The sequence below is a fragment of the Bos grunniens genome, chromosome 7 (assembly GCF_055505025.1).
Source record: "Bos grunniens cultivar Pamir isolate PY7600 chromosome 7, Bosgru_T2T1.0, whole genome shotgun sequence".
Taxonomy (NCBI): Eukaryota; Metazoa; Chordata; class Mammalia; order Artiodactyla; family Bovidae; genus Bos; species Bos grunniens.
Window position 1 is genome coordinate 63,060,304 of NC_141171.1, and position 15,450 is coordinate 63,075,753.

A 15,450-nucleotide genomic window follows, 5' to 3' on the forward strand; every position below is an offset into this window, starting at 1 on the left:
CAGGCTCTGGTGATACTTTGTAAAGAGAGATGGATATTTGGAGCAACTAAGCAGCTTGCCTAATTGTGCTGAAGTGTTATGATGAATTTGGGTCTTAAAATGGGACTAAGGAAGAGACTTTCCTCCAAGGAGCTGCCAGCTTGCTGCCAGCCTTTCCTAACCCAACTTAGAGAATGCACTTGCTACTTTTAAACATTTTTAGTCACAAAGCAATAGTCTGTTCTTTGTGGTTTAAAAGATCTTTTATTTATTTGGCTGTGCCAGGTCTTAGCTGCAGCAGATAGGATCTAGTTCCCTGACCAGGGATCAAACCTGGACCCCCTGCATTGGGGGTGTTGAATCTTAGTAACTGGACCACCAGGAAAGTCCTATGTTCTTTGGGCTTTAAAGAAGGGAACTCAGAGATATTTAGGAAGTCTCAATGGTTGTTGTTGCTCAGTTGTGTCCAACTCTTTGTGACCCCATTCCAGGCTTCCCTGTCCTTCACCACCTCCCAGAGCTTGCTCAAACTCATGTCCAATGAGTCAGTGGACATTGATGCCATCCAACCATCTCATGCTCTGTTGTTCCTTTCTCCTCCAGCCTTTAATTTTTCCCAGCATCAGGGTCTTTTCTAATGAGTTGACTCTTCACATCAGGTGGCCAAAGTGTTGGAGCTTCAGCTTCAGCCATCAGTTCTTCCAATGAATATTCAGGGTTGATTTCCTTTAGGATTGACTGGTTTGATCTCCTTGCAGTCCAAGGGACTCTCAAGAGTCTTCTCCAACACCACAGTTCAAAAGCATCAATTCTTTGGTGCTCAGCCTTCTTTGTGGTCCAACTCTCACATCCATACATGACTAATGGAAAAACTATAGCTTTGACTGTATAGACCTTTGTCAGCAAATTAATGTCTCTGCTTTTTAATATGCTGTCTAAGTTAGTCATAGCCTTTCTTCCAAGGAGCAAGTGTCTTTTAATTTCATGGCTTCAGTCACCATTGACAGTGATTTTGGAGCCCAAGAAAATAAAGTCTTGTTACTTTCCATTGTTTTCCTGTCTTTTGGTGATGAATTGATGGGACCAGATGCCATGATTTTAGTTTTTTGAATGTTTTAAGTTTTAAGTCAGCTTTTTCACTCTCCTCTTTCACCTTCATAAGAGGCTCTTTAGCTCCTCTTTACTTTTTGCCATAAGGGTGGTGACATCTGCATATCTGAGGTTATTGATATTTCTCCCGGCAATCTTGATTCCAGTTTGTGCTTCATCCAGCCCAGCATTTTGCAAGATGTATTCTTCACACAAGGTAAATAAGCAAGGTGACAACATACAGCCTTGACATACTCCTTTCCTAACTTTGGAACCAGTCCATTGTTCCATATCTGGTTCTAACTATTGTTTCTTGACCTGCATACAGGTCTCACAGGAGGCAGATGCATAAAATACTGAGAGAGCTTTCCTTCCACTTTATAGCCTGGTCACCCCGGGGTCAGGAAAGTGGTGTGACTGGCTTAATGTTCCACCACAAAGTTGAATCTAGACCTCAAAACTCCTGCCTCTCACGTCATGGCTCCCAATGCCTTCACTCAGAGACGTAAAATACAAGCAGAGAAGGTTGGATGAGAGAGGACAAAAGCTTCATATCATGTTGATCAGACCCTGGCTTTCTTCCTGGAGACTCTTGGATTCTCTTTCACTGCCAGGTCTGTACTTCCACCCTGGGCTCTAGCAGCTTGACGTCCATGTGAGACTTTTTATTACCCCTCATGCTTCATTTTCTTTTCTCCCTCAAGCCGTCTCTGCCTCTTTTCCCCCTGCTTTCTTCTCAATCTGCCCTTGACTCTGATTTCATGTTTATTCAGTCTGTTCCTCTTATTGGGTCTCTCATTTTCTACTGCCTCTACAAGGACTTTTGGCATCAACAAAGTTCAGCAGAGGATACATCTTTTTTTCTGAGTTTTCACTCAGTGATTCATTCATTAGTTTTAAAAGGACATGTAGTTTAAACACTGGCTGTGTGTGTGTGACACAGTGCTGTGGTTTTACATGTTTCACCAAAGGTTTGTTCATTCAGTTTTTAACAACTATTTAAGTACCTTCTCGGTGCTAGAAGCTATGGCAAACAGTAAAACAAGAAGAGCCTACACAGTGTTGCCTGAAGGGAGGAGGTGATGAAAAGAGATTCTTGTACTGCATCTTTAAAAACTGATGTATAGAACAGTCTTATGGACTCTGTGGGAGAGGGAGAGGGTGGGAAGATTTGGGAGAATGACATTGAAACATGTAAAATATCATGTAAGAAACGAGTTGCCAGTCCAGGTTCGATGCACGATACTGGATGCTTGGGGCTAGTGCACTGGGACGACCCAGAGGGATGGTATGAGGAGGGAGGAGGGAGGAGGGTTCAGGATGGGGAACACATGTATACCTGTGGTGGATTCATTTTGATATTTGGCAAAACTAATACAATTATGTAAAATTTAAAAATAAAATAAAAAAAATAAATAAAAACTGTTTAAAATGGGGAAAACAGATGTGTGTGTGTGTGTGTGTGTGTGTGTAGTGCACAAACTATTAACAAAATGGAAGCTATCAAGAGAAAAGCAAATATCATATATTAATGCAAATATATGGAATCTAGAAAAATGGTAGAGTTGAGCCTGTGTGCAGGGTAGCAGCAGAGACACAGACATAGAGAACAGACTTGTGGACACAGTAGGGGAGGGAGAGGGTGGGATGAATGGAGAGAGCAGCTTTGACATGTACACCCTCCCATAGGCAACACAGACAGCCGGTGGGGATTTACTGTATGACACGGGGAGCTCAACCCAGAGCTCTGTGACAGCCTAGAGGGGTGGGATGGGCTGGGGTGTGGGAAGGAGGGCAAAGAGAGAGGGGATATATGGATACCTATGGCTAATTTATGCTGATGTAATGCAGAAACCAACACAGTATTGTAAAGCAGTTATCCTCCAAATTAAAAATAAATTAAAAAAAAAGATATTGAAGAAAAAAAGTAAGCTATCATGACAGAGAACATAACCTGCCTGCCTCTCTATGTCCCCTCCCAGGCATTATCTACCAAAGGGACTATATTAATATTATTCTAATTTCTATTGCTTCTCATTTGCTTGTTTTTGTCTAATTAAAATCATCTTTGTTCACAAGCGGAACTGACACGAAATGTTCCTTTTTAAAAATGTCCTCTTCAGGTTTTGGTGTAGATTGTGGTGGCTTCATCAACGAGTTGTGAATGTTTCTTCTTTTCTTTTCTTTAGAAAAGTCTGTGTAAAATTGGTGTTATTTCTTTTTTGAATGTTTAGAAATGTTCATTGGTGAAGCCATTTAGGCCTGGTGGTTTCTTAGTAGAAGGTTTTACTTTACAGATTCAATTTATTTGGTAGGTGTAGGACTGTTAAGACTGTATATTTATCCTTGTATCTGTTTTAATAAGTTGTGTTTTTCCCTGGGCATTTGTCCATTTTAGGTAAATTTTCACATTTAATTGCATAAAATTCTGTCATCTTCTTATCGTTTTAGTCTGTTGAGTCTGTAGTGATGTCTTTTGTTTGTTATACTGGTAGTTTGTACTTTATCTCTTTTTTCTTGATTACTTTTTCTAGGGTATTAGCAATTTTATTAGCCCCTTCAAATAGCCAGCTTTAATTTTTTCTATATTATAAATTTGTTTTCTGTTATTTTTTTCCCCCTCTCAACTTATTCATTTTTTTGGTAGGGGGTTAATTTCCTTGTTTTTCTGGCTTTTTGAAATGGATGCTTATATAATTGGGTTTTAACTTTTCTTATTTTCTAATAATGTATGTATGCAATGTATTTAATATACATACATACATATATATAACTTTGTATTCTTTCCTGATTTTTACTTTAGATGCATCCCACAAATTGTTATATTTTCAATATTATTCAGTTCAAAATATTTTCTAGTTAAAATATTAAATCCTTAAGGTATTTGGAAGTGTATTGTTCAATGATATCATTTCATTCTTTCTGCCTTACATCGCAGTGGCTCCCTACGATTGGTTTCTTTCTTTCTTTTTTAAGTTGAAGTGTAGTTGATTTACAATATTGGGTTAGTTTTTGGTGTATAGAAAAGTGATTTAGACATATTATATATATTCTTTTCCATTACAGTTTATTATGAGATAGTGAATATAGTTCCCTGAGCTATACCATAGGACCTTGTTATCTGTTTTATATATAGCAGTTTGTATCTGTTAATGCCAAACTCCTAATTTATTCCTTTCTCCTCTTACCCCCCTGATAACCATAAGTTTGTTTTCTGTGTCTGTGAGTCTATTTCTGATTCATAAATAAGTTCATATATGTCATTATTTTACAGTCCACCTATAAATGATATCACATGGATTTGTCTTTCTTTTTCTGACTTCACTTAGTGTGGTAATCTCTAGGGCCATCTATGTTGCTATAAATAGCATTATTTCATTCCTTTTTAATGGCTGAGTTATATTCCATTGTATATATGTACCACATCTTCTTTATCCATTCATCTGTCAGTGGACATCTGGGTTGCTTCCATGTCTTGGCTATTGTGAACAGTGCTGCAATGAACACTGCGGTGCATGGATCTTTTCGAATTGCAGTTTTCTCTGGATATATGCTCTGGATTGGAATTGTGGAATCATATGGAAACTTTATTTTTAGTTTTTTAAAGAATATCCTTACTGTTCTCCACAGTGGCTGTACCTATTTACATTCCCACCAAGAGTGTAGGAGGCTTCCCATTCCTCCCCCATCTCTTTAGATTTTCTTTTTGAGTATACTGCTTGAAGCTCAAAGTCTTTTAAATTTGTGTCTTGATGTATTTCATCAATACTCAGTATTTCTTTAATTACTGCTTCTTTACTTTCTCTTGTCCATCTAGAATCCCAGTTTCACATGTTAGATCTTTTCATTATATGCCTTATGTTGCTCATGCTTATTTCCGCATTTTTATATCCCTCTCTCCACATCAGTCTGGATGTTTTCTACTCTCTTGATTAATCTTCTCATTGCTGTGTTTAACCTTGTTTTTCACTTATTTATTAAACTAATTTCAATTGTTTTAATATTCAGGTTGGCATTTCCACTTCTTTTTCTTTTTTAAAAATAGATTCCACTTCTCTGAAGAAATTCTCCATCTTTTCACCTATTTTCTGGAAGATATTAATCATAATTATTTTACAGTTCCTGTCTGATAATTCTAAAATCTGGGTTATCTATTACTTTGTTTCTGTTGCCTGGTATTTTAAAAATTGGATTTAGGTCATTTGTGCCTGTATACTGCCATGCCTGGTATTTTTGAAGTGAACACCTTAAATTGTCTATGAAAAATTATAGTGGCTTTGAATCATGTTATCTTCTAGAAAGGATTGAATTTCCTCGTGGCTGACAGAGTTTGGAGAGCTCACCTTGATCCAGCTGTGGGTTGAGGTGATCTAAAGCTGTGTTTCAGGCTTTGTGAGGGGCATCTGTTCTGATTCCCTTTATCCTTGGGTATAGCCTACAGGGTCTCAGCTGAAAACCAGCTGTATCTTCCCTTTGATGGGTCCTAAGTTCCAACTTTTGTTTCCCCAAATCTATGGGACTGCTAAAAGCATTGCTTCACTTTTTTTTAAACCTCTTTGCAGGTGCTTCTTCAAAACCAGTCTTTTATTTCTATTTTGTAACGAAGCTTTCCCTGACCATCTTCCCTATGGTATCTCCCATCACTATCTTTTTGTTTTATGTTTAGATTTATGGAAAATTCCCATATGCCCTTCACTCAGTTTTCCCTAATGTTAATGCTTTACATATCACGGTACATTTGTCAGGACTAAGGAATAAATATTGGTACATTACTAATAACAAAACTGTAGGATTTATTTGGAGTTTTTCAATTCATTTTTTTCCCCTGATAGTCTGTTTACTGTCTCAGGGTCCAGGATACCACATCATATTTAGTCATCACATCACCTTAATCTCCTCAGAATTGTGACAGATTCTCAGTCTTTGTTTTTCATGACCTTAGCAGTTTTGAAGAGTCCTGGTCAGGTATTTTGGAGAATGTCACTCAGTTTGAGTTTGAATGATTTTAGTTTATTCTCATGATTAGACTGAAGTAATGAGTTTTTGGAAGAATATCAGAGTGGTGAAGTGCCCTTCTTGTCATTTGATATCATTAGGTACATGATATCACCATGATTTATCACTGTAGATGTTAACCTTGATCATTTGGGTAAGGTAGTGTCTGGCAGGTTCCTGCACTGCAGAGCCACTATTTGTCCATTCTCATCTTCTGTTCTTTGGAAGCAACTCTGTCATTAAGTCCAGCTCTTACTCAAGGACTGGAAAATGAGCTTCACCTCCTAGAGGAGGTTATCAGCTAGATTTGCTTGGTTCCTCAGACTCTCACCACATACATGTGCATCTGAGAATTTGGCAAATGTATGGAGAAACCCAATCCTAAAGGAAATCAACCCTATATACTCATTGGAAGGAATGAGGCTGAAAGAGGCAAGTCATTGGAAAAGACCCTGATGCAGGGAAAGACTGATGTCAGGAGAAGAGGGTGACAGAGGCTGAGATAGTTGGATGGCATCACGGACCCATGGACATGAGTTTGAGCAAATTCCGGGAGATGGTGAAGGACAGGGAAGCCTGGTGTGCTGCAGTCCATGGGGTCACACAGAATTGGACATGACTCAGTGACTGAACAGTGACAGAAACTGCTTGCAAAATATGCAGCTCACTTTTCTGTGGTTCCTTTTTCTCTAGGATATTGGCTCTTCCGTAATTTCTGGCTGCCTGTAACTATTTTTTTTTGTTTGTCCCTTCAGCCCAGTGGAACTGCTAGGCCCCTGTTTTCTGTTTTGCCTTTTTTGTCCTGCAGTGAGTATCAGAAAACACGAGTGGAGGAAGCACTAATTTAGGACCCACTTCAATATGTTTCCTTTCCTCTGGCCCTTCAAGACACAGTTGCCTTGTTTCCCATTGCCTTCCAACTCCTGATTTTATTTTTGATCCAGTTTTTATAGCTGTTCTCAGTATGAGGGTTTGTCAGATACAAATTACTTCTTCATAGCCAGGAGGCAGTAGGGAGCCGCTGACAGTGTCCCACAGCCACTCTGTGTTATGTGCCTGGCTTCTTTAACGCGCTCACTTTTGGTCCCATCTTTCTGTCTATCTCACCTGATGCTTTCCTCAGGGATTAGCCTTTGTTACTTTTCTACTTCTTCTCTTCCCTCAAGCAGTTTTTCTTTGCTAGCTCTTATTTCTACTTTTACATCCAACTCATAGTTCATTCTTTACACAGCAGTGGAGTAATCTTTAAAATATTAAATCTTCACATTGAACTCCATTTGCTCTTAGAATGAAATACAATTCCTCACCATGGACTTATCATGGTCAACCCGACCTCCCTCACTGACCACATTTCCTGCCTCTCTCCCCTTATCTCAGCAAGCTACGGATGTTTTTCCACTTGTCTTTGAACTCAGATCTTCCTATGCTTTGTTTTTTCCTCATTCATATCTTAGTTAAAATGTTACCTTCTCAATAAAGCCTTCCATGACCATCCTTTCTGAAGTCCCTCTCCGCCATCATCATTACTCTTTTTTTTTCTTCCTAATACTTGAGTTCAGTTCAGTTCAGTCGCTCAGTCGTGTCCGACTCTTTGCGACCCCATGAATAGCAGCACGCTAGGCCTCCCTGTCCATCACCAACTACCGGAGTTCACTCAGACTCACGTCCATCGAGTCAGTGATGCCATCCAGCCATCTCATCCTCTGTCGTCCCCTTCTCCTCCTTCCCCCAATCCCTCCCAGCATCAGAGTCTTTTCCAATGAGTCAACTTTTCACATGAGGTGACCAAAGTACTGGAGTTTCAGCTTCAGCATCATTCCTTCCAAAGAAATCCCAGGGCTGATCTCCTTTAGAATGGACTGGTTGGATCTCCTTGCAGTCCAAGGGACTCTCAAGAGTCTTCTCCAACACCATAGTTCAAAAGAATCAATTCTTCGGCACTCAGTCTTCTTCACAGTCCAATTTTCACATCCATACATGACCACAGGAAAAACCATAGCCTTGACTAGATGGACCTTTGTTGGCAAAGTAATGTCTCTGCTTTTGACTATGCTATTTAGGTTGGTCATAACTTTCCAAGGAGTAAGCATCTTTTAATTTCATGGCTGCAGTCACCATCTGCAGTGATTTTGGAGCCCCCAAAATAAAGTCTGACTTTATTTAAAGAGAAATATTTATTTATTTATTTAAAGGGAAACTGTTTCCACTGTTTCCCCATCTATTTCCCATGAAGTGTTGGGACCAGGTGCCATGATCTTCATTTTCTGAATGTTGAGCTTTAAGCCAACTTTTTCACTCTCCTCTTTCACCTTCATCAAGAGGCTTTTTAGTTCCTCTTCACTTTCTGCCATAAGGGTGGTGTCATCTGCATATCTGTGGTGATTGATATTTCTCCTGGCAATCTTGATTCCAGCTTGTGCTTCTTCCAGCCCAGCGTTTCTCATGATGTACTCTGCATAGAAGTTCAATAAGCAGGGTGACAATATACAGCCTTGGCATACTCCTTTTCCTATTTGGAACCAGTCTGTTGTTCCATATCCAGTTCTAACTGTTGCTTCCTGACCTGCATACAGATTTCTCAAGAGGCAGGTCAGATGGTCTGGTATTCCCATCTCTTTCAGAATTTTCCACAGTTTATTGTGATCCACACAGTCAAAGGCTTTGGCATAGTCAATAAAGCAGAAATAGATGTCTTGCTTTTTCCATGATCCAGCAGATGTTGGCAATTTGATCTCTGGTTCCTCTGCCTTTTCTAAAACAAGCTTGAACATCAGGAAATTCACTGTTCACATATTGCTGAAGCCTGGCTTGGAGAATTTTGAGCATTACTTTACTAGCATGTGAGATGAGTGCAATTGTGCAGTAGTTTGAGCATTCTTTGGCATTGCCTTTCTTTGGGATTGGAGCCTCATCTAAATTTTTTTTGCTCATTTACATATTTACCTTTTCATGTTAGAATGTAAGCACCACAATAATAGGAACTTTCTTCTTCTCTCCTATATTGCCAATGCCTGTTGGCACATTGTAAGCATTAAATGAATGAATGAAATCCTACAAGATTTCTTTACCATATAACATGCACTCTGCTCATTCTCCTGATAAACTCTCTCATTAAGTTATCACAATAACATTGTGGAGGATACTCTATTATTGCCCCCATGTTACAGAGGGATAATGTTTAAGGCACAGAGAGATCAAGTGTTCAGTTATAGCAGGTAACTGGTGGTACTGGGGTTTGGTTCCAAGCCTGCACTTTAAACTCCCACCATCACTTTTTAGACTGATGCTCTGTATTGTACACTTCAGGTTATTTATTATAATCAATTAGGTTTTCTATTAATTTTACACGTGGCAACTTCCTCTCAACTAGATAATAGTTTCCTTGATGACAAAAATGTGGCTGTGTTGTGTGGATTTGTGCCAGGAGGAGTTTTGAGAATAAGTGTCCGTTGTTTTTGCCCTGCCAGTATCTATTCACTTTTCTGGTATCAATACCTGAATTTTGCTTGAGGAATACCCTGTCACTTCACCCACTGTCACTCCAGGTGGTTTGGGTGGAGTTATCCCAAGATCCAAGAGTGGGAGAGCCTGATACAGGACTGTATAATCAATCTACTCCAGTCCCTGGACAGTAACTTGCTCAGGAATAAACATATGACTCAAATCTATCCAATCATAATGAGTTAGACTTAATGCCTTGAGGATGTAAATTGGAGAGCCCACTCCGCTTCCCACCCCCCGACTCCCATTAAAAGGGAAAAAAAAGATGAAGCCAATACTGAGGAAATCAGAATGGAGAGTTGGAGAGAAGCCAGATTCCCAATAATACTATTTGAGCACCTGCATTGAGCTAGCCTCAAACCGTGATCTCCTCTGTCCCCTTTAGTTAAATGGACCAATCCATTTATTTTGTTCTTAAGCCAGTTTCAGCTGCATTTCTCTTCCCTTTACACTGGAAAGAGCCCTGATTCATGTAGTTCTCCATAAATGCCTGTTGATGGTTGACTGGCCATGTGGACATGCAACTTGTACCTAACCCAAGAGTGCATCCTTGTAGCCTGACTAGAGGCAGAAGCATGTCTTATGTGCCTTGAAGAAAATCTCACCATGTACCTGCCTCTGCTCTCTGCTTTCAGACCATGACTCTGTGTGAGGGCGGGCACTTCTTTCTCCTGTGGTGGTAATGATGAATCAGATGGAATGGCTGCTGATGCTTGGATGTCAATTAGTGAAACTCTAACTGCAGGGAAACCTCTCAGACAGGTCCTAAGTGTCTTAATCTCTCAGTAGGCTTTCTCCTCTAAAGGCTTAGGTGGCTGATAGTGTGTTTGAGTTGCTGATCCTTTCTTTGATCACGCCTTATAGGATTATTCTGTAATGAGATGGTGCCGAGGAAGTGAGGCTGTGATTTGGTTGTCGTACTCATGCTTAGGCAAACTCCATCCTTTCAGTTTTCTTCCTTCTTCTTTTGCTCCCTTCAGTGGCATAGAAACCCTTCAGTGGCATTCTCACCAAAGCACATAACTTTTGATTCCTCCAGCTCTCACCAAACTGTAGAAGAGTCAGAGGGATCCTCAAACAGGAAAATAGGATTTATCAGTTCCTTGCATACCCAGGGCACTTTCCCCTTGTTATCATCTTATTTCAAAACCATGACACCTGATCCTTATGGCAATGTGGGGGTAGTCAGGGTTAAGTGTTACTACTTCCAATTTACAGAAGAGGAAAATAAGGTTCAGAGAGAGAGAGAGCGCTACAGGACAGCAGATCCATTCCAAGACCAGTACTCTCATTTCCTTACTGCAACAGGACCCTCTGACCACCCAGGTCTTTGGAACAGCAGATGGTCAGTAATACTTCTTATTCTTCCAGACCAGGCTCTGATGGTGTCTCTTCTAGGCTGTCTTCATACACGACCTAGCTGGAAAAGATCTCTTGTCAGAACCTGTGTGGCACCCCTCCAGGTATTCCTATGCTTTCATCATTTTCTACCTTGTATATAATGATCTGTGTATAGTTTTATCTTCTTTCTGAGAATTTAAGCTCCCTTGTCCCCTCAGCACATAGATAGCAGAGTGTTTGATCTATGCTGGGTATTTGGGGAATGTTTACTGAGAGTGTGAACAAGTAAATAAATGCTTAATTTTTTTCTTTTTTATAAGAGTGGCAGGAGGTGACCACTCCTGTAAGGTGTATTCCAAGGGTCCAGAATTGTTTCTTCAGTACCTAGAGGACCGTTAGGTGGAAGAAGGATTGAACTTGTTCTCACGACCCTAAAAGGCAGAAATAAGCCCAATGGGTAGACATTTCAGAGGAACATGTTTCAGCTCATTGTAGGATTTCCTGTAACCAAAGCTCTTGAAAGGTGGTGGATATGCCTTATAAGGTAGTTAATATGTGTAATTGAAGGCATGAAAGCAGATTTGGGGTGACGATGAGTGCAGAGGACATTCCAGCATCTTAGGAGGGGTTAGGCTTCTAGGTTCAAGAGATCTTCATTGTGGTTGGTCGTGGAATGCTCTAGGGAGAAAAACTTGTACTCAAAAGGTAAATCTTACTCAGTTGATACCCACATAGATGGTGGTCACAATGACTAAGAATGTGGGCTTCAGCGTCTAAATCCTGGCTTTGCTACTTGCTAATGTGTGACCTTGGCAAAGTTACTTAATGTCTCTGAACCTTGGTTTCCTGATCTGTAAAATGGTGATGGTAACAATATCCACCTCATTGGGAGAGTGTGTAGTCATGCACACAAAAAGGAAACATATCCTGGCACAGAGAAAGTGCAGGATTATTATTATAATTGCTATTACCACCACTCTTCCCCTTCCACCATGATCCCTAGCCTGAGTGTGATCTGCGCTTCCTGGGGGCTGTGTCCATTCTTCCTCTTGGTAACATCTCAGAGGTCCCGGCAGGGCTCTCAGAGTCCCTGCAGTGTTTGCCTTTGAGCAGTTAGCTGACAGCTGACTTTGAGATTGGAGATCTGAGCCTTTGAGGCCTCCAGCCACTTTCCAAAGCCAACAGTGCAAGATAAAAACACAATATCCTTTCTCTACTCTCCTGGGATCCTGGTTGCTGCCGCTCATTAAAGTCAGTTTTCTTCTAATTTTCAGAAGCAAGGGGTCCTTTTTTGTTTTAAAAGCTTCATGTCTAACATTGGGTTCCCAAAAGGCTGTTGGCAGTTTCTTCAGTTTCCCCCCAAATCCCTGACCTGAATTTCCAGTGCTTGGGTTATTAGTGCATCAACAAAACATGTACTCTGGGATCAGAAAATCCATTCTTGTCCTTTGGCCATTTAGAACAGGGCAAGAGGAGATTTCCAGTTTCCAGGCAATCCTTTGGTTGAGAGCAAGGTTGCTCCCAGACTCATTCTCTGTCCTGAGAGATTTGAGATTTAATAATTTAGTTGCTAAGTCATGTCCAACTCTTTTCAGTCCCATGAACTGTAGCCTGCCAGGTTCCTCTGTCCATGGGATTCTCCAGGCAAGAATACTGGAGTGGGTTGCCATTTCCTTCTCCAGGGCATCTTCCCAACTCAGGGATCGAACCCGGGTCTCCTGCATTATAGGCAGATTCTTTACTGTCTAAGGCACCAGGGAAGCCCTCTTGAGATTTAACAAGTGTGGAAAAAATTGACTCAAAGACTCTCTTATATAATTTTTCTTTTATATAAGCTCCTTGATAAGAAATGATTACATACAGTAGGTGCTTAGTAAATGTTTTATCTACACGATATCTCCATTTTAAAGGAGAGGAATGAAGTAGTGTTTTAATTTCTGTTTTAAATGTACAGGAAAAAGGTCACAGTAACTCAGCCCACCCAGCTATTAAGGGATAGAGTTGAGACTCTAAGTCTGACCCCCAAACTTGGATCACTTTAAAGTGAATCATGCTGTCTTCTATTAGGAGGGCTATAAATGAGGATTTATTATTTATATTATTATTTATTATTTATATAATGCATTTAACAAATGAACAGAACACAGTTGTAGAAACCCCAGACTCATATGATGACCTATCCGTACAATGGGCTAATGTGTACACCTTCATGTTTATGACTCAGGCCAACCCAGACATCAAAGTTCATATCCTTGATTTATAAGTAGGAACAAATAGACTCCAGGAAGTGAAGGAGTTTACTCAAAGTAGTAAAACAGCCCCAAGAAGCAAAACAGGATGCAAAACACTGCTTCCTAAACCTTTTGAAAGTGAAAGTCGCTCAGTTGTGTCTGACTCTTTGCGACCCCATGGACTATACAGTCCATGGAATTCTCCAGGCCAGAATACTGGAGTGGGTAGCCTTTCCCTTCTCCAGGGGATCTTCCCAACCCAGGGATTGAACCCAGGTCTCCCACATTGCAGGTGGATTATTTACCCACTGAGCCACAAGAGAAGCCCAAGAATACTGGAGTGGGTAGCCTATTCCTTTTCTAGGTGGATCTTCCCAACCCAGGAATTGAACTGGGGTCTCCTGCATTGCAGTCAGACTCTACCAACAGAACTATCAAAATGTACCACCTAAACCATTTAGATGGTGCATTTTTCATCATATCACATCACATCACAGTTATAGCCCTCCAAGAAAGAAATTTTTAAAAATCACCCTCAAAATATACCTTCTTTAACTTTTTTCAAAGCACTTTGAGGAATCCTAGTGGGGTCTCCCTATGATCCACCAAGCCTGGCAGGGTGGACTCTCAATACCCTGTTTTAGTAATGACAGACCCGAGGTCAGGAGGTTTGCCTCTTGTCAAACAAGAGGGTGATTGGGCAAGAAAGGTTAAAAGCAGCTGTTCTCACATACGTGAGGCTCTGCTCTGGTTCTCCTCTGCTTCATTTTTTTTGTTTTGCCCACTTTCCCCATCCCTTGAGTTGTTAGGTTTCTTTTAACCACTCAGGGTCTCCAGTCCAGTGCTTCCTTGGGCTTCCTCTTTCTAGTCACTCATTTGGTCCACACACTGAATGTCAGGTAGTTGGTGAAGAAGAGTTGACCTGAAAACCAGTTCTCCTGCCTACCCCTCACCCCCCCACTCCTTTTATCTCTCTGAAACCTATTTACTGGTACCTGTCCTACCCCTAAGGGTTTTATAGATACACATTTAAGTTGATGGTAACCTAAAGTGTTAACCCCTGTGTAACAGAGGTCACTGTGAGAATGGGAAAAAGTCAACAGCAAGTTCTTAGAGACGAGGAGAGAGCTTGATGTTGAGGTTATGAGATCAGTCTTTGGAGTCAGATAATGTGTGATTGTGTGTGATCCCTTATTAACTGTGTGATCTTAGGCAAGTTAGTTAAATCTTTCTAGCCTTGTTTCCCAGTGTAGTAAATGTGTCCAATTTATAGAGTAACCTTGTGAAGATTATAGGAGGTAACTAATATAAACTGTTGAGCATAACGCATGTATTATTTTATTACTATAGTAAATGCTAAATAAATGGTAGCACCATTAATTGGGTAGATAAGACTTACATAAAATAATTCAGATATGAAGCAGACACTATTTGAACAACTGCAGAATCTCCAGTGCCTATTTCAGAATCTGGCAGAAAGTTGAGGTTCTAGGTCTATCTCTGTGGGTTCATTCATGCGTGTTCAATTGCTAAGTTGTGTCTGACTCTTTGTAATTCCATGGACCATAGCCCACCAGCCTCCTTTGTCCATGGGATTTCCCAGGTGAGAACACTGGGATAGGTTGCCATTTCCTTCTCCAGGGGATCTTCCTGAACCAGCTATCGAACTCCTGTCTCCTGCATTGGTAGGTGGGTTCTTTACCACTGAGCCACCAGGGAAGACCTCAATATCAATGGGTATCACCTATTAAATGCTTTTCTTGCTCCAGGAATATGCTAAGAGTTTGGTGTGCCTTGTGTCAATTAATCCTCCAACAACCCGTGAGGAGTGTATTCTGGGCCTCTAACAGCTAAGGTTTGGAGAGTTCGTCATTCATGGTCACGTGTAATCTAAAGATGACACACTACTATAGTCAAGGTGGTATCTGCCTCCCAAACCTGTGTTCACCCTCTAATTTGAGGAGTGAGTTATTCAGTCACACAACATTTCTCCTGGGAGAGGTGCTGGATCTAAAATGGCACAGTCCCTCCCCAAAAGGATTCATCAGTTGGGAAGTAGACTCCAGTAACATGGGGAAGGATGACGAGGTCCATGAACAGAGCAGCACCAGAGCTGTGAGCACACTCCAAGGGACTTGTTGGCTTCTGGAAAGTGAAAGTGATAGCCACTGATAGTCGTGTCCAACTCTTTGCAACCTTGTGGACTGTAGCCTGCCAGGCTTCTCTGTCCATGGAATTCTCCAGGCAAGAATACTGGAGTGGGTTGCCGTTTCCTTCTCCAGGGAAATCGTCCCAATCCAGGGATCAAACCTGG